At 32.8% G+C, this 23,320-nt stretch overlaps 2 pseudogenes; one reads left to right on the top strand and one right to left on the bottom strand.

Moving 5' to 3' along the window:
- Positions 1 to 556: 556 nt before the first annotated feature.
- LOC133786189 (wall-associated receptor kinase-like 1) lies at positions 557 to 8,143 on the top strand (annotated as a pseudogene).
- A 2,163-nt stretch (positions 8,144 to 10,306) lies between these two features.
- Positions 10,307 to 15,534, bottom strand: LOC133786190 (cytochrome c oxidase assembly protein COX15-like; annotated as a pseudogene).
- Positions 15,535 to 23,320: the final 7,786 nt, after the last annotated feature.

The raw sequence follows: 23,320 nt of genomic DNA on the forward strand, positions 1-23,320 counted from the left end.
CAAGTTATTTAGAATAAGAGTACTCTAGAGTCAGACGTATATAATTGTGGACTTAGACGTATAACAATATACATTATAACAATATATAATGCATTCAAAGACTTTTCAGCTGTTGATTATTGCTCGAGTCTTCTTTGCAATCCACATCTCCTAATAATTTTCTTCTTTCCTGGTGCTCTATTTAATGTATATGTCTTCAAATTAATGCATGAATGTTAGTTTGGTTCAGTAAAGACTTTTCAGTTGTGGATGTTTCCTCGAGAGTTTTCTATATGTGCTTATTTCTTTTTTATTTTATTTTATTTTATAAAATTCAATTTCACATTTCTTTGGAATATTATATATTCTCACTTATGTCACATAAATTCCTTATTCACACAGATAACATTTCCAACTTTCTCATCTCTCTCTCTCTCTCTGGTGGAAATAATATCACAAACACTCCCTCTAGCAAGTCCGTCAAAGTGATCATTAATAAAGAAGAAAGAAGAAAATGGTAGTGACTACTATGCTGAACTACTACTTGTTTGTTATCATAATTATTGGATCGTTGTTAATGGCAAGGTCGTCAACAGTACTAGCTATAGTTGCGAGACCTGGTTGTCCAGAAAAGTGTGGAGATGTAACTATTTCATACCCTTTCGGTTTTGGATCATCCAATTGTTTTCTTGACAAATGGTTCGAAATCTCCTGCCGCAACTCTACTACGCCTTTCCTCGATCAAACTCAACTACAGGTACTTAACATTTCGTTATATGACAAACGGGTTCAGGTGAGAAGCTGTAGAGTCCAAAAAACTTTACTTAGCTAAGATAGATAATAGTATGATAGTATTGATAGCATTATCTTTGTTACTATGGATTTTTGGTTCAGACCGGGAATTATTTGGACACTCATAGTAGTACTTATAGATTTTCTAAGTTTAACCTATAGTTTAAGAATATTAAGTATAACCTAAGGTTTGATTAATGTGACTGATATTAAGGATTATATTATTATATTATAAGGTTTAGACATCAACCAATAGGATTTTAAGCACATGTTATGAATGGTAATTAAGGATTAAGTATTTTTGAGGATTAAATTAAATAAGGGTAAAGTTTGAATGTTATAAGGTCAGTCAGCAGCCTTGAGTACGTTGAGGGCTTAGTCAAGGCTGTTTAATCCATTCAAACTTAGCTAAAAATGTGTAAATTCGTGTTTAAATATTCAGCGTATGCCGATATATCGCAGCTATAGGGGGCGATATGTCGCAGCACGTAGATACGGAAAACACGAATCGATGCACGGTCGCCTCGGGAACAAAGGTCCAGGCGATATATCGCCTATAAGGGGCGATATATCGCCTCCACCAGCATGAATTCAAATACTTTTGAATTCTTTTCCCTTCAGCCATTCAATCTCCTTCAACAATTCAGCATCTTTTGAACGAGTCTTCAGCCTCTGCTGAACGATTATTCAAATGATTTTCACTTAAAAAGCCATTATTTTTATTCAAGTAAAATCAAGATATTTTCATTCCCAAACTCTATAAATAGGACCTAGTACCCAGCCATTATTCACCATTTGCTCTAAGTTCAGAGGCTGCTAGTGTTAAGTGAGTGTGAGAGTGTAAACACTTGGTTTGGAAAAAAAAACTATAAGCTTAAACATCATAAGCTTATCAAACACTTTGGGAAGTGAGTGCTATAGTATTTCGGTGGATGTTAGATTGATCTTGCAATCTTTGAGGTAAACCCAAAACTCTAGTTCCTTTCTGTATTTTATGTTATTTCCTTTCTCAAAACCTTCTACTCAGTCCCCTAACCTTATTCTTATTTTGGTTAGGGAATCCAAGCTTTTAAGCATATAAGTCGGTAAGTATGTTTTCTATGGTTTAGTCTTTCCATCTCTTTCACTTCATCTCCTTTCTTTAGACTTACTCTTTCTTATGGTTTTAGGAGTGTTCCAACAATCCCAACTCAGTCCATATTCCCGGTAACTTTGGTAAGGAAAATAGGCTAGAATCTATATGTTTATGTTTATGTTATCTTATGTGTTATGTTATGATATGTTATGAATATGTTATGCATGTGTATGTTTGTAGGCTTGGGCTTATGCCCTATTTGACTAACAAGACCCCAAAAAGATTGTGGGCATAAGCCTATTTAGCTAGTAGGACCCCACTAATCTCATGGGCATAAGCTTGTTTAGTCTATGGGACCCCAAGTAATAATGGCCATTATAATAAGTGAATTATGTGTTATGATATGTCTTTATGTTTTCTTATGAAATTATGTATATGACTATGTGTTAGGTTTTCCTTGCTGGGCATTAGGCTCACTCCTTTCTGTTTATGTGCAGGAAAATAAGCTTAGAGGCGGTAAGATTCGTGGCGCTTGGAGGATGTGTATCGATGATGAATGGAGTCAAGGGGCCGAGCGTTATTCGATTCGAGGATGTAGTCTCACTTCTTATGTTTTTAATGGTTTTACATGTATTTTCCGCATTATTATGTAATGTCTTTTATTTTAAATCATCTTTTATTTTTAAAGACAATGGGATCCCATAATCCTCCTTAGTATTTTGTTTATTTGTAAATAACTCTTATTTTGCAAGTTACTCAATAAATTATGGTATTTTTCGTAAAAATGTAAGTTTTATGTATAGTTTCGATAATGGTCCAATTAGTCTAGATTAGTGGGTCGTTACAGAAGCCCCATCAGTTTCTTCAACTGTGCAAATAAGACAAGCAAAAACTCAGCAAAGTTAACAGGAAGCCCCTTCTACTATTCTCCTGAGAATGACTTCGTTGCAGTAAGTTGTGGTCTTGTTGCCAAGTACGAAATAAGGAGCGGTATCAGGGTCGTCCAGGATGGGTGCAGTAGCAGCAACTCCACATGCTCATCATCATTCAATAGTAGTAATAATATTGATTTTAGTAATTGCGATGGCGTTAAATGTTGTCGTACTTCTTTCGAAGCTAGTGACAGCTTCAAAATCTCCATGGATAATGATTCTAGTACGACTCTTGCAACAAATCGTGATAACGAATATTGCAAATATGCATTCCTGATTGATCCTAATGAAATTGATAAACACAAAATATCCCATGATGATGATCTGGATTATTATGTTCCCGCCATACTCAATTGGTACTTTATTAACAGTTCGTATTTCGACATATTTAAAACAAATGATATGCCAACCACATCTAGCTGCAAAATCTATGTTACCCAACCAGATCGGATAAACCGCTGTGACTGCCGTGATGGATATCGAGGGAATGCGTACATTCAGGACGGGTGTCAAGGTAAACCTCAATCCACCACTAATATTTTTTAAATTAATTCATATATATATATGGGTGCACTCTTAATGGTTACTACCCATAGATGGTTACTTTGATATTAACCATTGGATTAAGATCAATGGTCTATATTTATAGTTTTTAATTAAAATTTCTAAAAATAAATTGTGATTTTTTCAAATTTTTAGAAGAGTGACCTGATGACATGTCGGTCACATAATTATTAAATTAATGAATTAAAAAAAATCTTATCTAAACATTAAATAGGAAATTTGCATAATAAATAAACATTATATATGTAACTCATTACTTTGTTTAAAATCACAAAAAAACAACATTAATATAAAATATATTAATCATGTTAGTACGTTAATATATATTATCACTAGCTCAGATTAAACTTTCCTCCTCTCCCACTGTAGCAAACTGACCTAATTTTTCTTTTTAGCAAAACCATCCCAAACATTTAAAAAAAAAATAAAAAATAATAAGGATAAAAGTACTTTACTTCAATGATGTCTATTAATTCTTCACATTTTAATAATATCTTGGATTATTGCCAATGTTCAATTTTCCTGAATTGACGAAAACGTTTCTGAATTTTTTTTATTTTTACAAATTTTTATATACATGCAACAGTATAATAAAATGTCTTACCCTATGTTTTGTAGAGATAGAAAATATGAGTGATAAAAAATGTTAATGAGAAAGTAATTGTGAAGGGAACAAAAGAAAAATGTAATCCTTGTTTTTGAGATTTTACAATTTTTGATTTTACAATATGTATAATTTTCAAACATTAAATACTGTATTATTATTATAAATTTCGAAAATGATTCACACTTTGAATAGTTGATTTGTTAATGATATTGTGTAAAAAAAAAAAGAGAAAATTTTGTTGAAAAAATATGCATTAGTTGTTTGGTGTTATGAATATATATTGTTCATATTAATTAAATATACACGTTAACAATTTAGGCAATAAATATGCATTTTACTTATTATACATTACATGAAATAAATGCATATATACTATAACAAATACCAAATTTGAAAAAAAGAATTAAAGGTATAACAAATTTCTATATAAAGAATAATATTTTTTGTTGGTGACTTGTTAGTTATAATATTTCTATATAACTAAATTTAAAATTAATGTAAAAAAAAAAAAACTTGTTGGTGACTTGCTATACCAAGTCACTATATTACCACATCATCATAATTGTTAGTACCCATTTATGGGTAGTAACCATTGAGAAGTCTTCCATATATATATATGTATATATATAGTAGAGCACGTTCCTTAGTTTTATTTTTATTAAATTTATATTAATGTCCTATAAATATCTTATTTTAATTAAATAATTTATTTACTTTTATTTAAGTTTATATTTGTTCTAGTTTTTGAATTTGAGAGTAACAACACAAGAGATTATATATTATATGTTTAATGTAATACTAAATATTATACGTGAATTTTAAATTTAATTTATTATAATAATATTTTATAATATTTGAATTCATATTAATATAATTAGTAAAAAAATTAGGATTATAAATTATTATCATAATAACATTTTGTAACATTTAAATTTATATTAATATAATTATTAAATATCTAGTCTTGTATTATATATTCTTATAATAATGGTATTTAATAACATTTGAATTTGAATTTAAATTTAAATGCATATTAATATAATTATTTTATATATAGTCTTATATCAAATATATTATAATAATAATGATATATTTTATAATATTTGAATTTATATTAATATAATTTACAAATATTATTTTTTAGTTAATTTTAAAGATATATTTCGTTAAATATTTAAAATAAATATTTCGTTAATTTTAGTAAAAATTTATAATCTATATATATATGATAATAAATAAATAAATAATAAATTTTATATTAACTAAAAAAATTATGTGCTATTTAATTCTCAGATATTAATGAATGTATTGAGGGAAGAGGGTTTTGCCCTGGAGACTCTACTTGCGTGAACACTATCGGGGGCTATCACTGTAGTTATAAACGCAATATACGACAGGCCATCTTTATAGGTATGTCTTTATATCTATGCATATACATGTGTATATGGGAATTCTTCTATAGGGCTTTACTTTAAGCCCTATTGGTAGGGCTCTCAGTGTTTACAACTTGTGAACAGTTTTCGGAGCGATTTTTTTATGCGCGTGGAAAACAACACGTTTGAACCTAGTTTTCGGTACTGTAAACTATTCGGAATTTTCTGAAAATTTGCAGAATGCTCTAAATAGCTACAATATACACGGTCATAAAAAAAAGTCACGTCAAAAACTGTTCACGGGTTGAGAAACACTGAGAGTCTTACCGGTAGGGCTTAAAGTGAAACCCTTATAAAAGAATTGTCCTATATATATATATTTATATTTATAATTTTCTTTGTGTGTATGTGTGATTATTTATTCATCATAAAATAATATTTTTTAGTGGTTAATTAACGTAAAACATAGTAAAAATTCATAATAGTAGTGCATCTAGGAATTCATTCCACCAAAAATAAAAATAAATAATAATATATATTGGAATATAATGGAACAAAATTTAAAAATTACATATATATATATACAAAAAAATCTTATAATTTTACTCACAAAATTAATTGTGTGAGTAAAACAACTTCATTATATTATATATTTTTTTATTAATATTTCAATAAAACTAGAAGTGAAAATATCTTTTAAATTTATCAATTCTTAAGAAATTATAGCACATTTCCAAAAGAAATAATCACATCTTAACTACTAGGTACCTACGATTACCAAAAAAGCGTAGTAGGATGTATTTTTTATGCAAAAGAAAAAAACTTAGAAATTTAACTTTAACGTGTTGAGAAATTATGTATTTTTACTGTTAATATCCATATATTTTAATCAATCATATTTTTAATAAAAATTTATAAATACATTTTATATCTATCGCAAATTTTAATTAAATAAATTGAGGCTATTTTGTCATAATAAATAATAAGAATGTTTGCACCAAAACTACCCTAAAGTTTGAGGTTTGTCCACATCATAGACTCAATCTTTTTTTTAGCGGTGAAAAATAGCAGAAATTGGTCTAGTCACCACCTAACGGAGATCAATATGCAGAGAGTGACGAAATTACTATTATACTAACTTTGAGTATTTTTCCTGCTAAAAAAAAAGATTCGATCTATGTCATGTACAATCTTCAAACTTTGGATAGTTTTGCCACAAATATTCCTAAATAATATTTTTACCAAAATTAGTAAAAAAAACACAATTTTAACAATCATGAACGAAAATTTAAGAAAAAACACAAAAAATTAATTTGCATTGTATTTTGAACAATATTTTTATCAAATAAATAACAGTATATTTCATTATCTAGCCTAGAAAACAAAACAAACAGAAAGGAAAAAAATTAAATGTTTGATAAATTTCAATTTATATATTATAAAACTTATATCAAAAATTAAAGTTTAGAGGAAGAGAAATAAAAATATTAAAATCTCATTTAATTTATGCTTATTTAAAATTACAAACTAATTAAGAATAAGATTTTAAAAATTACAAATTTCCATAAATGAATGATTATGTTTATTTATTCATACATGTTAAACAGGTGTGGGGAGTCCTCTTGGATTATTAGTTCAACTTTTTGGTACATGGAGACTATACATATTCATAAAGAAAAGAAAATAAATTAAACGCAAGAAAGCATTTTTCAAACGAAATGGTGGCCTTTTGTTGGAACAGCAGATACATTCAGGTGAAAACAATGTCGAGCAAACCAAGTTGTTCGATTCAAAAGAGTTAGAGAAGGCAACTGATAATTTCAACAGAGACAGAGTTCTTGGGCAAGGAGGGCAAGGCACTGTGTACAAAGGAATGTTGGAAGATGGAAAGATTGTTGCTGTAAAGTAATCTAAAATAATTGATGAAGCCAAACTCTCTGAATTCATCAATGAAGTTGTCATTCTTACACAAATCAATCATAGAAATGTTGTCAGGCTATTGGGATGTTGTCTGGAGACAAATGTTCCACTTCTAGTTTATGAATTCATCCCAAACGGAACACTTTCTGAGTATATTCATGACAAAAATGCAGAGTTTCCTTTCACATGGAACATGAGATTACGAATTGCAACTGAAGTTGCAGGAGCTCTTTCATACTTACACTCAGCAGCGTCTTTTCCAATTTATCATCGAGATGTCAAGTCTGCGAACATACTCCTTGATGAAAAATTGAGGGCAAAAGTTGCAGACTTTGGTACATCAAGAACTATCTCCTTAGAGCAAACTCACCTGACCACTTTAGTTTATGGCACATTTGGCTATCTAGATCCAGAATACTTTCAGTCTAGCCAATTCACAGATAAGAGTGATGTTTATAGTTTTGGAGTGGTTCTTGTCGAGCTCTTGACCAGACAAAAAGCAATATTTGCAACAAGGTCAGAGGAGGAAGGAAGAAGTTTGGCAACATATTTCATGGTGACGATGGAGGAAAGGAGCAGTAGTTTGTTCGACATTCTTGATGGTCAAGTTCTCAAAGATGCGCCAAAAGAAGAGATCTTAATTGTTGCTGATCTTGCAAAGAGATGCTTACATTTGAATGGAAGGAATCGACCTACCATGAAAGAAGTAGCAAAGGAGCTAGAGAAGATTCAAGGCATTGATAATAAAGATTCCAATGGTATTCAACATAATTATGAAGATCTAGCATACGCACAACCTGAAATTGCAGACTCTTGGAATAATTCCACATCGTCAATAGAGTTAACTTTTGACAGTGCTGCTACTAGCTTCTCGTTGCATCAAGAATTATCATTGTTGTAAGGGTGAACAAATAGTAATATCCTTTTTGTACGTAGTACTCTTAACTTATTTTTTTCTATCTTAAATTTGAGATCAATTATATATTGTGGTTTACTTTATTGGTTAATATTGTTAACTTTGGTTTCATCTAATTGTATAAGCATTCAACGCTTGGTACTTTTACTATGTAATATAATATAGTAGTATTTGTGTTTTTGTATGGTTTTGGCCATTTTATTTTTCCAATTAGTTCTTTTTATACGAATTTTTATTGCCCACTATCTAATAAATATTATCTCCATAAATATTATCCTTACAAGTAGATGAGAATGATGGTGAACATCATATTCACACAAATATACATTTCAATCTCCTTATCGATACTCGATCTCTTCTGGTACGAAACACAACATTTCTTTATTCTTAATATATTTTTTTGTCTAAATATATAATTTATTTATTAAAAAAAAATCAATGTGGAGTGGTTCTTGTTGAGCCCTTGATTGGATAAAAAGCAATATCTACAACAAGGGTTAAAAGAAGGAAGATGTTTGGCAACATATTACACAATGACAATGCAGGAAAAAATTAGTCTCTTTGACATTCTTGATGATCAAGTTATCAAAAATGAACCAAAAGAAGAGATCTAAATTGTTGTTGACCACAGAGATGTTTACATTTGAGTGAAAGGAATCGACCTGCCATGAAAAAAGTAGCAATGGAACTAGAGATGATACAAATAGTTGATAAGGATTCTAAGGATAGTCAACATAATTATGAAAAGCTAGAATTTGCACAATCGAAAATTGTGGACTACTCTTGGAATGTTTCAGTCATCGAAAGACCAAATATTGTAGTCGTGTAAGAGCACTTCCAATGGAGAAGGTAAAATATTTTATTATTTATAACATAGAGAAAAATTGGTTAAATAGTCTTCCAATGAATGGTGTAATATTTTTTTTACCTAAATGAATAGTATTGCTCTATATGTAGTGAAACACTATTCATCAAGCTATAAATATTTTATTATTTTTTATAAACTTTTGTATATATATATATGAGTGTGATACTATTATATATATTTAATTATTTTATTTCTTAAAATGAATAAAATAATTTTTTTAAATATAATATTTAAATGATGTAGAGAAAAAATAGAGAAGCTGATGTGTGATATAATGTAAAAATTTGAGAAAAATTATAATAAAGTATGTTTTGGTGATATATTTTGTAATATAGAGGAGAACATTCATTGTGAGTGCTCTAACACGTGCAAGTACGAACATACCAGACACCCAAGCAGCAAAGCCAAAGAACCATATCCCAACCATCTTCGAAGCATTAAGAGACTGCACGGTGGAAACATTTCTCAAAGATGCATGGCACATACTGACCTTGAATTGCATTATAAACTTGTTACTGATTTTTGAAATATAGGGTATTTGATAGGAATTTCTCTTATTAGGTGGTACTAAAATTACTATATTTCAATGTGTTACTAAATTAGTATATATAAAAAAGATTAATTTGTATATTATTGAAAATTTATTGACCAAAATAGTGCAGAATGTACCATTTGTTACTAATTTTTTTACAAATATAGGAACCGTATTAAATATGTATATTTCCTATATTTTTTTTATAGTTTGGTTGGTCAGTTATGATTATAGAAACTAAACATGATCACATACATGGTCCTATCAGATGATGAATAGGCACACAATAGTTTGGAATTTAAATGTCAGTAAAAATGAAAGTTTTAGTATTTTAGCAGTAAATTTCTTAATCAAATATTTGTGTAGTGGGTCATCAACAATTTTCATCTAAACTTTTCTTCAATCTAATTAAATTGAAGAAAATCTTCAAGCAGTCACTGCCGGTGATACAAACTATATGTTCTGCTTCTGTATGCACTTCTCATTTTGGTGCACATTTTAAGTACATATATCATTATTGTAAAACTTATTACAATATAACAGTTAGATAATTTATTACAACACAAATTTAAACAATATATTGTAATACTACTGAAGAAAAAGATGGTATTAAAATATATTGTAATACTTTATCTAGTCTCGTGCTATTCTTTATCACCATTCTCTCACAACCTCATTCCAATGTACAAATATCTTATCTGATCAATCAATGTTCTCTTATACGTCCTCTTCCATTAAAAAATTTCTAGCTGATCTCCATGAACGAAAATGTGGTAAGTTTCTTTAACCACAAACGCCCTTGTAACATGAAGCACCATCCAGGAAGGAAAATTGTCCTTGTATTATTTTTTCAATTTATAACGTTTCAAGTTCCACAATGAGGAATTGAATAAATCACATTAGCTAAACAAGAAGAAGAAGAAAAACAAAGGCCGAGCATTATGCGTTTATGAAACAAATTTTTCTTATGACAAAATAAGAGAGAACTCATGATCAGAGACACCAACCAAAAGGGCAGGATCTGCATAAATTTGTGTAGTAAGCTAGATTTTCTTGGCAACTTTAGGCAGAGATTTAAGAAGAAAGGGCGATGGCTTCCTCAGAGTGTGAATGAGAAGGATCATCAGTGAGATTAGTGTCAAAGCCCCAACTTGATGAGCACTGCCCAGGGAAACTGGCACGTATGACAAAAGGGTAGATATCCCCAAGGTAACTTGCAATGATTACAAGAACGATCATCAAATATCGTTCAGTCCTAGCTACATGTTCAAGGGGAATGAAGAAATCGTGAATGGCTTGATCTTAATGATATATTTTAGTCGTATATATATACAAAAGAATAGAAAACAGGAAACTAGAAAAAAGGAAACTAGAGTTGTAATTCTAATCTAATTCCTAAACTCACGGTTATCCATATATACAAAACATTAAGAGAATATCTCAATAATATCTCAATACCCCCCCTCAAGTTGGAGCATGAGGATCATAAATGCCCAACTTGGAAAGAAAAAACTGAAATTGACGGGTCCCCAAAGGCTTGGTAAAGATGTCCGCACGTTGAACAGTTGTAGGAACATAAGAAGGAAGAATAGTGCCGTCTTGGATAGCATCACAAACAAAGTGACAGTCTGCTTCAATGTGCTTTGTTCGTTCATGGAAGACTGGATTCCGAGCAATATGTAAAGCCGACTGGCTATCACAATATAGCCCAATAGCATCAGTATGTTGAATCCCCAAGCTAAGGAGAAGACCCTTCAACCATTTCAATTCACAAGTAAGAGAAGCCATAGAGCGATATTCAGCCTCTGCCGAAGAACGTGTCACAGTAGGTTGTTTCTTGGTTTTCCAGGAAATCGAGGAATGACCAAGAAACACAAGCCAACCTGTGAGAGAGCGACGAGTAAGAGGACAAGCTTCCCAATCAGAATCACACCAACCAATCCAGGAAAGAGAGCTATCAGCACGAAGTAAGATTCCTTGTCCAGGAGAGCCTTTCAAATCGCGAACAACACGCAAGGCGGCTTCCCAATGTTCCTGTCTTGGTTCTTGTAGGAACTGTGATAAAATGTGAACAGAGTATGCCAAATCAGGACGAGTGACCGTTAAGTAAATTAAACGACCAACCAAACGACGATAAGGTTCCGGATTGGACAAAGAATCTCTTGAAGCATGAGCAAGACCAACACCTCAGTGCCTGTTTTAAGCCATATAAGGACTTTCGAAGACGACACACCATATCAGGTTGAGAAGACCCAAAACCAGGAGGAAGCATTATGCACATCCATCTGATGCAGCTCCCAATTTTTAGATGCTGCAATGGCTAAGAAAGCACGAACGGTGACCATTTTTGCAACAGGTGCAAAAGTCTCGTTATAATCGATCCCGACAATTTGATGATTACCAAAAACAACCAAACGATCTTTAAGCCATTCAACACTGCCATCAGAGTTGTACTTTATTTTATAGACCCATTGACTACCAAGAGCACGTTTACCAGGAGGTAATTTTTCCATAGTCCAAGTACCACATCCTCTAAAGCCCGAATTTCTGTGTGCATAGCATGACACCATCCTTCATCTGTCATAGCTTCTTTAAATGATTTTGGTTCACAACCTGCAGTAACAGCGGCAAGAAATTGTCGATGGCTAGCAGAAAATTTTGCACAGTTAATATAATGTGTTATAGGAAAGGGCGTACCAGAGGGAGCTGAAGGCGCGGGTGAACTTAGAGAGAAAGCAGATGGACTTTGTGTGATAACAGTATTAGTAACATAGTCACGAAGCCGAGTGGATGGAACCTTTTCACGGAGTCCACGTCCCATGTGAGTGTCATTGATAGAATTCGGAGCAGCCCCTGCTACCCCCCTTGTAGATGGATGTTGGAGTGGAGATGTGGATTGAACAGGACTCTGTGCAGCAGTCGGGCTAGACTGTGCTACAGGAAAAGGGAGAGTAGGCTCTAAAGTGGTAGTTGTTGGAATTTGGGTGGTGACATGTAGTGGGGAGGATTCATTTGTGGGTTCAGGTTCATTAGACAATGGTTCAGAATCACCAAAAAGATTAAAATCAAAGTCATCATCACATAAACTCACGCTGCCAGAATTATATGTAGAGCTAATAGTAGAAGGATCATTTTCAGCAAAAGGAAATTGATTTTCAAAGAACTTAACATCCCTAGAAACAAAAAAACTTTTATTTTCTAGATCAAAAAGTCTCCACCCTTTCTTACTTAAAGGATACCCAACAAAGATACATTTTCGACTGCGACTTGCAAATTTATCATTCTTAGCACGTTGATTATGGGCATAACACAAGGAACCAAACACTCGCAATTCATCAAAAATTTGCAAAGTATGAAATAAAATTTCATAAGGTGTTTTATTCTGAAGAACACTTGAGGGTGTTCGATTGATCAAATGAGAAGCTGCTAAGACACATTCACCCCAAAAAAAAAGAGGAAGATGACTTTGAAAACGTAAGGCCCTTGCCACTGTTAAAATATGACGATGCTTACGTTCAACTCTACCATTTTGTTGTGGAGTCCCCACACAAGAGGTTTGAAAGAAAATCCCATTTGAAAGAAAATAATCTTGCAAACAATTAAATTCTGTCCCATTATCACTCCGAACAATCTTAACCTTTTGACCAAATTGTTGATCAACCATAGCAAAAAACGACATAAACATTTTAAACACCTCCAATTTATCAATCAACAAATAAACCCATATAGCTTGGGAAAAATCATCCACAATAGTCAAAAAATAACGAGCCCCACATGAAGAAACAGTATTGTAAGGACCCCATAAGTCACAATGTACTAATTCAAAAATTTAGAAGGCCTTATGGTCACTAAGAGAAAAAGAATCACGAGTTTGTTTGGCACGAGGACACACATCACATGCCTTATTTAATTTATCACTAGAATTACATAGGAAAGGTAATGACTTTACCACTTTCTCTGAAGGATGTCCAAGACGTTGATGCCAAAGTTCCAACGAAGATGAAGAACCATCCACTGAGATAGCTTGCATTGTAGACAGTGGCCGGAAGTAGTAAAGTCCATCTCTCCATTCACCCGTTCCAATCAGCTTCCTCGAATGACGGTCCTGTATAACACACATATTAGAAGCAAATTGTACAAAACAATGCATGTCATCAATGAGTTGTGTAACCGAAATTAAGTTGCAGTGCAATTTAGGGACATAAAGAACATTTTTAAGAAATAATCCTTCCAAGAGTCTCACACTTCCCACTTTAGTAGAAATTAATTTTTTGCCATCAGGGAGTCCGACGGGACATGCGGCAATATCATGAACATTAAAAAAACAAGATTCATCCCCCATCACATGATTAGAAGCACCAGTATCAATAATTCAAGAAATCCTGGAAAACTCACCATGTAAACGGTCGGTAGAGGAATGAGTATTACCAAACATAGTAGCGATAGTTTGCCATTGTGTTGCACTTAGGTGAGGAAGAGAGGCAGCAGTGTTTGACATGGTGGCTGCATCATTGGAAGAGTTTCTTTGCCCATTGACCGAAGATCCAACCTGGCTCTAATACCATGAAGAAATCGTGAATGGTTTGATCTTATTGATATATTTTAGTCGTATATATATATATACAAAAGAATAGAAAACAGGAAACTAGAAAAAAGGAAACTAGAGCTGTAATTCTAATCTAATTCCTAAACTTACGGTTATCCATATATACAAAACATTAAGCGAATATCTCAATAATATCTCAATAGGGAGAACCAAGTTTCGATCTTTAAAGTCGAAAGAACATTAATTGAAATTGAGTTATAGAAGAAACATATGAACCTGAAGACCAGCCATGCCAACAGTACTTCCAATCAAATATCGAACTGCAGGATGAAGATCCACCTTCCTCGTTAACCACCATAACGAGGCGATTGAAACTAAAGTGGCTATTGCCAGGATCCGATGGTCAAGCTGTAAATGAGGTTAAAGGTAGCTACTGGTCATATGGTGTTTTGAGCCATTGAGCTCGTAGTTCAATGGATTAAAAGAAAATTTTCTGAATTTGAGATCTCATGAATCCCTTTATGAATCAAAATTTAACGACAGACTGAACCTAAATCATGCTAAGGAATTCTCTCATTAATACACAGTAAAGAAACACCACAAGAAAATTACCTGTACCATCGAAGTATTCTCAAAGAAGTTGCGAATAAGTGGCTTCATTTCTAGAACATCCTCAGGTATCCATGTGTCACCCATCTTCGGAAAAGTATTGTAGGCATGTCCCTAGAAATTCACAAAATCATTATCATGATATGCTACTAACAAAAAAACAAAAAAAAAATTCATACTACCTACTAATTAATTTGTAAAAAATTATGAGCAACACAATAACAGTTGAAGTTACATACAGCATCATTTCCTGCAACAAATGCTCCTGAGACAGCAGTAATGCCGACAAGTAAGCTGACAGGAAGAGCGAATCTCTTTACTTTTGCAGCACCCTTAACCCAAGACATTGATTCTGTAGGTGGTTAGGGCATTACCACCGAGAGACCTGTCCAAAGAAGGCCGCTGTATATAACAAATGCCGAAGTGAGATGAGCTGCAAGCCGAGACGGGCTTACTCTAGGCTGTGCATATTCAGTTTGCGGTTCCTATTTGAAAAAAGAGAGATTATTTAAAAGCGCAAACCGCAACATTTTTTATTTCAAATTTGCAAAAACACTTGATATAAGGTGTCCTACCTCTAAACCACTTTTAACCATCCACCATCCAATCAAACCCTGCCCAGCACCAAGGGCAAAAAGAGTAGAGAGTTTCAGTCCAAGTCGTACGGTAATATATCCCTTTCGAAGAAAATATGAAAATGGCAAAGCAAACATGATACCAAAAGCTCTTCCCCACATACGATGAGCATATTCCATCCAGTATATAAATTTGAAATCATCCATTCTCATTCCTCGATTAATCCTGCAAAAACCATCATCCATAAATTAAAAAAATATTAATAATATTATAGCAAATGCCATAAAATAAGGAATTGAATAAATCACATTAGCAAAACAAGAAGAAGAAGAAAAACAAAGGCTGGGCATTATGCGTTTATGAAACAAATTTTTCTTATGACAAAATAAGAAAGAACTCATGATCAGAAACACCAACCAAAAGGGCAGGCATCTGCACAAATTTGTGCGGTAAGCTAGATTGTCTTGGCAACTTTTGGCAGAGATTTAAGAAGAGAAGGCAATGGTTTCCTCAGAGTGTGAATGAGAAGGATCATCAGTGACATTAGTGTCAAAGCCCCAGCTTGATGAGCACTGCCCAGGGAAACTGGTACGTACGACAAAAGGGTAGATATACCCAAGGTAACTTGCAATGATTACAATTATGATCATCAAATATCGTTCGGTTCTAGCTACATGTTCAAGGGGAAGAACCAAGTTTTGATCTTTAAAGTCAAAAGAACATTAATAGAAATTGAGTTATCGAAACATATGTACCTGAAGACCAGCCATGCCAATAGTGCTTCCAATCAAATATCGAACTGCAGGATGAAGATCCACCTTCCTCGTTAACCACCACAATGAGCCGATTGAACTAAAGTGGCTGTTACCAGGATACGATGGTCAAGCTGTAAATGAGGTTAGAGGAATATTCTATGATCACATTGATGATTATAGGTTCACACGGATTTCGGGAACTACTGGTCATGCGGAGTATGAGCCATTGAGCTCGTAGTTCAATGGATTAAAACATATTTTTCTGAATTTGAGATCTCTTGAATACCTTTATGAATCAAAATTCAACGACAGACTGAACCTAAATCATGCTAATGAATTCTCTCATTAATACACAGTAAAGAAACACCACAGGAAAATTACCTGCACCAACGAAGTGATTCGCTAATGTGCTATAAATGATTGGTAATTGGGTTTATTAATGTCTATGTGATTTGATAAACTAACTAGTTAAGACTAACTACTTAAGCTACGAGAAAGTGTCGATATTCTTAGCACTAAATGCTTAGAATTTAAGACTCAATTTTGCAACCTCAAGTTCTCTATTTATTTTAGTTTTGGTTTGATTTTAATGGTGTTTATTCTGTATTGTAGGCTAAAACTCTACTTGGATATTTAAGAGAACCAAGACAATTATATAAGAGAACCAAGGCAACAAGAAATTCTTCTTCAAGTTGTTGGGTATTATTTTCTTTCTTTCTTGCAAGAATTATGTACAGTGAGGTTTTTATTTATGTATATAGTTTTGTTGTGTTCTAACATTGGTGATGATAGAATTTGACTGTAGTATATACTATCATGTAATATGATTTTGTAGGCCGAGTAAACTAAATATTGAAATTATATTTTTGGGTAACTAATAAAAAATTATTTTGTTGTATTTTCTTTTGAAAATTTTAGAAATCTAACATATATAATATATTTAGGACTCTCAAAGGGATATATTTTTTTTTAAATCAAAATGAAAATTGTAGCTGCATTTTTAAAAAAAAAATTACTTTTAAGGGCATGCAAAGCGAGTCCTAAAATCTTAATTTAAAGACACTCAACGTGATCTTTTAGGACTTGCATTGCTTGTCCTAAAAAATTACTTAAAGGCACTCAACCCAATTTTTTAGGACTCGCAAACCTCAGCTTTTAAGGCTCTCAAATAGAGTACTCATGCCCTGCAAGTCCTAAAACTTTTTTAGGACTTGCAATGCTAGTCCTAAAAAGTCTTTTTGTAGTAGTGGTGGTTTTGTTCGTGCGAAGTCGACGTGTTTTCCGTATCAATATTTTAAACACGTTTTTGCACTTTTCAGGATAATTTGAAATTGATTAAATACTACTTTGACTGAGTAAAACATGATCCTAACAAATAATGGAAGGTTCTAGAGCTTCTAGATATCTTTCTTTTAATTAAACTATTCATTAAAAATACTTAAATCCTTAATAAACATGCTTGTGACAAGTGTCGCGCTCTTAATTATTCTATATAAACCTTAGGTTATAATAAATAATATTCTTAGAACCATATTCATTAATCAAATCTTATGATAAAATTAATATTTCTAAACCATAGGTTAAACTTATAAAATTCATAACTATTTCTACGAGTTTCTAACTAAATCCCGGCTTTGACCAATATCGAGAAAACTAAAATTCTACAGCTGTCACGACCCGAGCCCTAGGCCGTGACAGATTTGTAATATCCATAACTTGGGTGCTCAAAGGTCAAACTTTGACCCTCGTTGGAAAATAGTCTTTATAAATGATCATTTAATTTATATTAAATCGTACAATAATTATTAGTTAAAATAATGAAATAACTCCTATAATTATATATAAAAATATTAGTAATAAAAGTATGATCATTTATCATTATACATAAAACAATAATATTCTCACAGTTATGTAATCACCAAATAGTTAAATTTAATAAGTCATAAACACTCAAAATAATACTTAGCATCCACCATTCCTCATCCCTAACTATTTCATAGTTCATTCAGATATACCGATCATTAGATTCGAAGTCAAATACATACAATGTTCAAAAGATAAGACAATGACATGAAATAGAAATAGGCTAAACACATTGGCTCCATCGATAATTCATATTTTCCACGTTCGCGTCACTAGGCTCCTGGAATGGGAGAGATAGGGGTGAGCTTATAAAGCTCAGTAGGAAAACAACTAATAACATAGGACCCAAAAGTTTAATACAACCCCTGCATGGTTAGCTTTGAAAATAAAACATACATCATCATGTATAAACCAAAATAGAGAAACCACAAATAATCATAAGAGCATAGCTACAAGCGCACATCACACCGTCCACTAGATCCCTAGTTCCCGTTACCCACCATAGAAAATTCGACATCCTAAACCGGGTAGCCGGACCTGATAACCACCACAAGGGGGAGGCTCAGAACACTTCATGTATACAGATGCTAGGTCTTTACACCTACAGGTGAGTGGACACCTGATCTACCTATGATGACACAGAGACTAGGTCGTGAAACAACAACGTGCACCAATCATGATCACTATGGCTCTCATCGGTATAACCAAATGCAGGTAAACATGAAAAGAAAGAAACATATTCCCTTTATATTTTAGAAAATTGGGCAACATAACAGCTGCATTTGAATAAAGCCCAAAAATCATAATCTGCAGAAATAAGTGAACAAAAATATATTTGGCATCCAGTGCCCTCAGAACAGATCAGAAAACATGCAGATTAAGTTTTCAAATATTTTATAAATACCAAAATTGGAATATGTTTAATGCAATTCAATACGAGTAAAATAAGTCCAATGGTCAAGTTGAGTCCCTACCTCTTTAGATACCTTCTTCGAATTTAATCCGAGCCCAAAGCGACGCTCCTAAGCTTAACGATGATCTTAGAGTGATTTAGTCCGATTTTTATATCACGTTTTTCCTACGTGCACCAAATGAGCAAATGATTATCATCATAACATTCCTTATTCAAAATCGTGTCCAAATACATATAATATGACCATATTTAAAATTTCAAGTTCCGAAACCTCACCCAAGCGGTGCACTATAGCAATTGGTGGCAGTACCAGAAATGTCGACGAATATATGCATGGCATATATCAAAATGATCCTCTCGATGAGTACATCACGAAAATACAGCTCCTTTGCTCAAATGACCTCCGATGTCGCCGAAAAATGCTTCCAAAGGGGCTGAGATACCTAAAATCTCGTCGGAGAAAAACGATGAGTTGACTAGAATGGTTTAGTGGGTTTTGTTCCTCTCTTCACATTGGTTCCAAAGGTACCAACCACTTGCCGAGCGGTGGTCGGAGTTGGCCAGAAAACACAGTCAAAGTTGGCAGACCAAAACTTTGACTGACTATTCCGAACAACATACGGCGAGTTGGGCGGTGTCGCTTGGTGGTTGAGATCGCCGGAGCAAGGCGAATCCAATGAGCTGTCGCATGCCAAAAATGGTGGTTACTGGAGGTTGGGTCTTAATGGTGGTGGTGTGTTGCCGTGGAGAGAAGAGAGAAAGAAGAGAAGAGAAGAGAGAGAGGGCAGTCGGGGAAAGAGAAAGAAAAGGAAAAGAAAAAAAAGGAAGAGTCCATTGGCTCTTTTCACTTAAGTGGGTCCCACCCATTAATATATATATATTAAGTAGTAGTACTACTACTGCTACTGCTACTACTGCTACTACTGCTGCTGCTGCTGGCTACTGCTGCTGCTGCCACTACCACTACCACTACTAGTGCTATTTCAGCCTCCCAAATTTTCCACTTTTTCCAAAACGTCTCGAACTATTTCCCACTTGATTTTGTAACCTCCAACACATAATGAGAGTTAGAATCATATCTTCAACAGCCATATCACCTTATGGCTTTGTGAAATTCAAACAAAATGTGTAACTCTCAATCTACACATTATTGGGTAATATTTGGGAGTTACAAATTTGTAACTGATTTTGTATCTCCAAATATGTTACACTTGGACACACACATATGTCTAATTTTGTAATTCTCAATAATATGTTACAAGGTGTGACAAATCATATTTGTGCGACAAATTACATTTTATCATATTATTTAATCTAACATTATATTATATAAAATAATATAACAATATATACCGTTTTACTCATAACAAGAGGTTCTAGTGATATAAGAAAATAATCACCATTTATGTTAAAAAAATTGTTTTCTTTTTTATTTAATGAATTTTTTTTATATTTCTTTCTCGAAAAGATTTATATTTCATTTTCATGCATATCAAAAAGGTAAAAAAAAAAGTACTATCCCAATAAAGGAAAAAAAATTACATTTAAATTTTTTAAAAGAACCGTAACCAACAAAAACATATATTGATTTAGTTTGGGCTTTTTTCACTTATATACAACAAAAATAAAGAATTTACTATAATAATATCACATATATTATTTACAAAATTACATACAATACATACCATTTCATTAAGCATAATTATACAAATACAATCCCACCAATTAACACTACAAAAAACAAGGCCTATACTGAGAACAAATGTCATCGGTATAAGCCTAAATATTCTCGGTATAGCCTCTACCAAGAAGATGTCGTCGGCAAAAAGTCATCGGTACAGCTGCGTCGGTAGAGGTAAACTTCTACCGATGAAAATCAACATGTTCTCGGTATAGGTTGTACCGAGGACAATGTCATTGGTATAGAGTGGAAAATGTCCTCGGCACAACCAACCCAAATCTTTCATATTAATGGGATATACCGAGGATAATGTTCTCGGTATAGACTAAACCGGAATATTTTTTTATATTTGTAATGTTTATTCACTTATTTATTTATTTATTTATTTTGAATTAAATATAAAACAATAGAATAAAATTAAAACACTTATATTAAACATATAAATAAAAATATAAGAGTATGTTTGTAGAGTCCAAGAACTTTACTTAGCTAGTTAGATAGTAGTATAATAGTAATAGTAATATTGTTGTTAAAACTGTGGATTTTTTGTTCAGACCGGGATTTATTTGGACACTCGTAGTAACACTTGTAGATTTTCTAAGTTTAACCTATTGTTTAAGAATATTAATTTTAATCTAAGGTTTGATTAATATGACTGATATTGAGGGTAATATTTATTATATTATAAGGCTTAGATAGACCCAATAAGATAGTAGCACTTGTCATGTGTGTGTTTAATGATGATTAAGTATTTTTGAGGAATAAACTTATTAAGAGTAATATTTGAATATCCTAGGGTCTTTCAGCAGCTTTGAAAACGTTAGAGGACTTAGTCAAGGCTGTTTACTGAATTCAAATTAGGCTGAAAACGTGCAATTTTGTGATTAAATATTCAGCGTATGCCGATATATGGCAGCTATAGGGGCAATATATTGCAGTACGGGGATACGAAAAACACGAAACTTCGCACGATCACCTCGGGCATGCTGGCCCAGGCGATATATCGCCTACAGGGGGTGATATATCGGCCCCTTCAGTGTATTTTTGAAAGTTTTCAAAAACGTTCTCATTTAAATCCTTAACCTCTTGATAAGTCCAACATCTTTCTGAACGAGTCTTCAGCCTCTGCTGAACGATAATTCAAATATTTTTCACTTAAAAAACCATTATTTTTATTCAAGTTAAATGAAGATCTTTTCATTCTTGAACTCTATAAATAGGACCTAGTACCCAGCCATTTATTCATTCATTAAGCTAAGTTCAGAGGCTGCAAGTTGCTAGGTTATTATTGAGAGTGTAAAACTTGGGTTGGGGATTATAACCTTAATCATTATAAGCTTATCAAACACTTGGGAAGTAAGGATTATATCACATTTCGGTTCGAGGTTTAGATCGGTCATATAAGTCTTCAAGGTATTCCAAAACTCTAGTCCATTTCTGTTTTGTTTTCCTTAAAATTCTTATAGTTTTCTACTCAACATCCTAACTCTATTCTTTATTCTTGGTTAGGAAATCTAAGATCTTGCACATAAGTTTTTGGTAAGTATATTCTTGATGGTATAGCTCATCCATTCTTTTCATCTCATTCTCTTAAGTATACTCACCCTTCCATTTATGGTTTTTTAGGAGTGTTCCAAAATCCCAAATCTGTTCTCATATCCCGGTACTTTTGGTAAGGAAAATAGGATAGGATTCTACATGTTATGTTATGTGTTATCTTATAATTTATGTGTTATGATTAAACTATGATTTATGTGATGTTATGTATGTTTGTAGACTTGGGCATATGACCCGTACAACTAACAAGCCCTAATAAATTATGGGCATATGACTTGCTTAGCTAGCAAGCCCCACTAATCTAATGGGCATATGACTTGTTTAGTTTATGGGACCCCAAGTAATAATGTCCATTATAGTATATGTGATATATGTTATGATACGTTTTAGTATATGTTGATATGAATATCATGTATATGATTTATGTGTTAGATTTTCCTTGTTGGGCATTAGGCTCACTCCTTTTTATGTATATGTGCGGGAAAATAGCTTTAGTGGCGGAAAAGGTTCTTGGAAGCTTGGGGATGTGTGTTGAGGCGGAATGGAGTCATTGGATCGAGAGTTTGATCAAGGATGAAGTCTTTTTAAATTTTATATGTATATTTCCGCACTTTACTATGTAATCCATTTTATTCAATTATGTTATGATTTTTTTACAAACAATGGGATCCCATATCCTACTTTAAATCTTATGTAGTTAAAATTTGTTTTACAAGTTTTTAATGAAGTTATGATCATTTCACTTGTAAGTTTTATTAAAGATTAGTGTCTATGTATAGTTGTCGTTAATGGTCCAAAGTCTAGAGTAGTTAGGTCATTACAGTTGGTATCAGAGAAAACGGTTATTTCACATGAAGTTCTCCTCGATACACACACTCAAAGCTCCGAATCTGACCGCCAAGTAAGTATTTAAGTTATAGTTATTATGTTTATATGTATAGCTAATGATTTTAGCATTTATGTTTTCAGTTAAGTATGAACAGAGAATTAACCTATGAGGATATCCGAGCCATTAAGGCTTTAAAGAGAATAAGAGAACCAAGAAACACCATAGGAACACTAGAGAGAATCACTCGGAGACTACTTTTGTTCCACAGAGAAATAGGTCACCTTCAAGAGTCTAAGCAAATCATGATGAGAGCAATGGAGCAGTATGCTTTAATAATTAGACTATTTAGAGACTTTCATCCCGTAATTGAAGCCTTAGAGGAGATATGAGAAACAATGGATGATGAGGTTGAACTGCCAGCAGCAATGCGATA

The sequence above is a fragment of the Humulus lupulus genome, chromosome 6 (genome assembly GCF_963169125.1).
Source record: "Humulus lupulus chromosome 6, drHumLupu1.1, whole genome shotgun sequence".
In the NCBI taxonomy this organism is placed as follows: domain Eukaryota; kingdom Viridiplantae; phylum Streptophyta; class Magnoliopsida; order Rosales; family Cannabaceae; genus Humulus; species Humulus lupulus.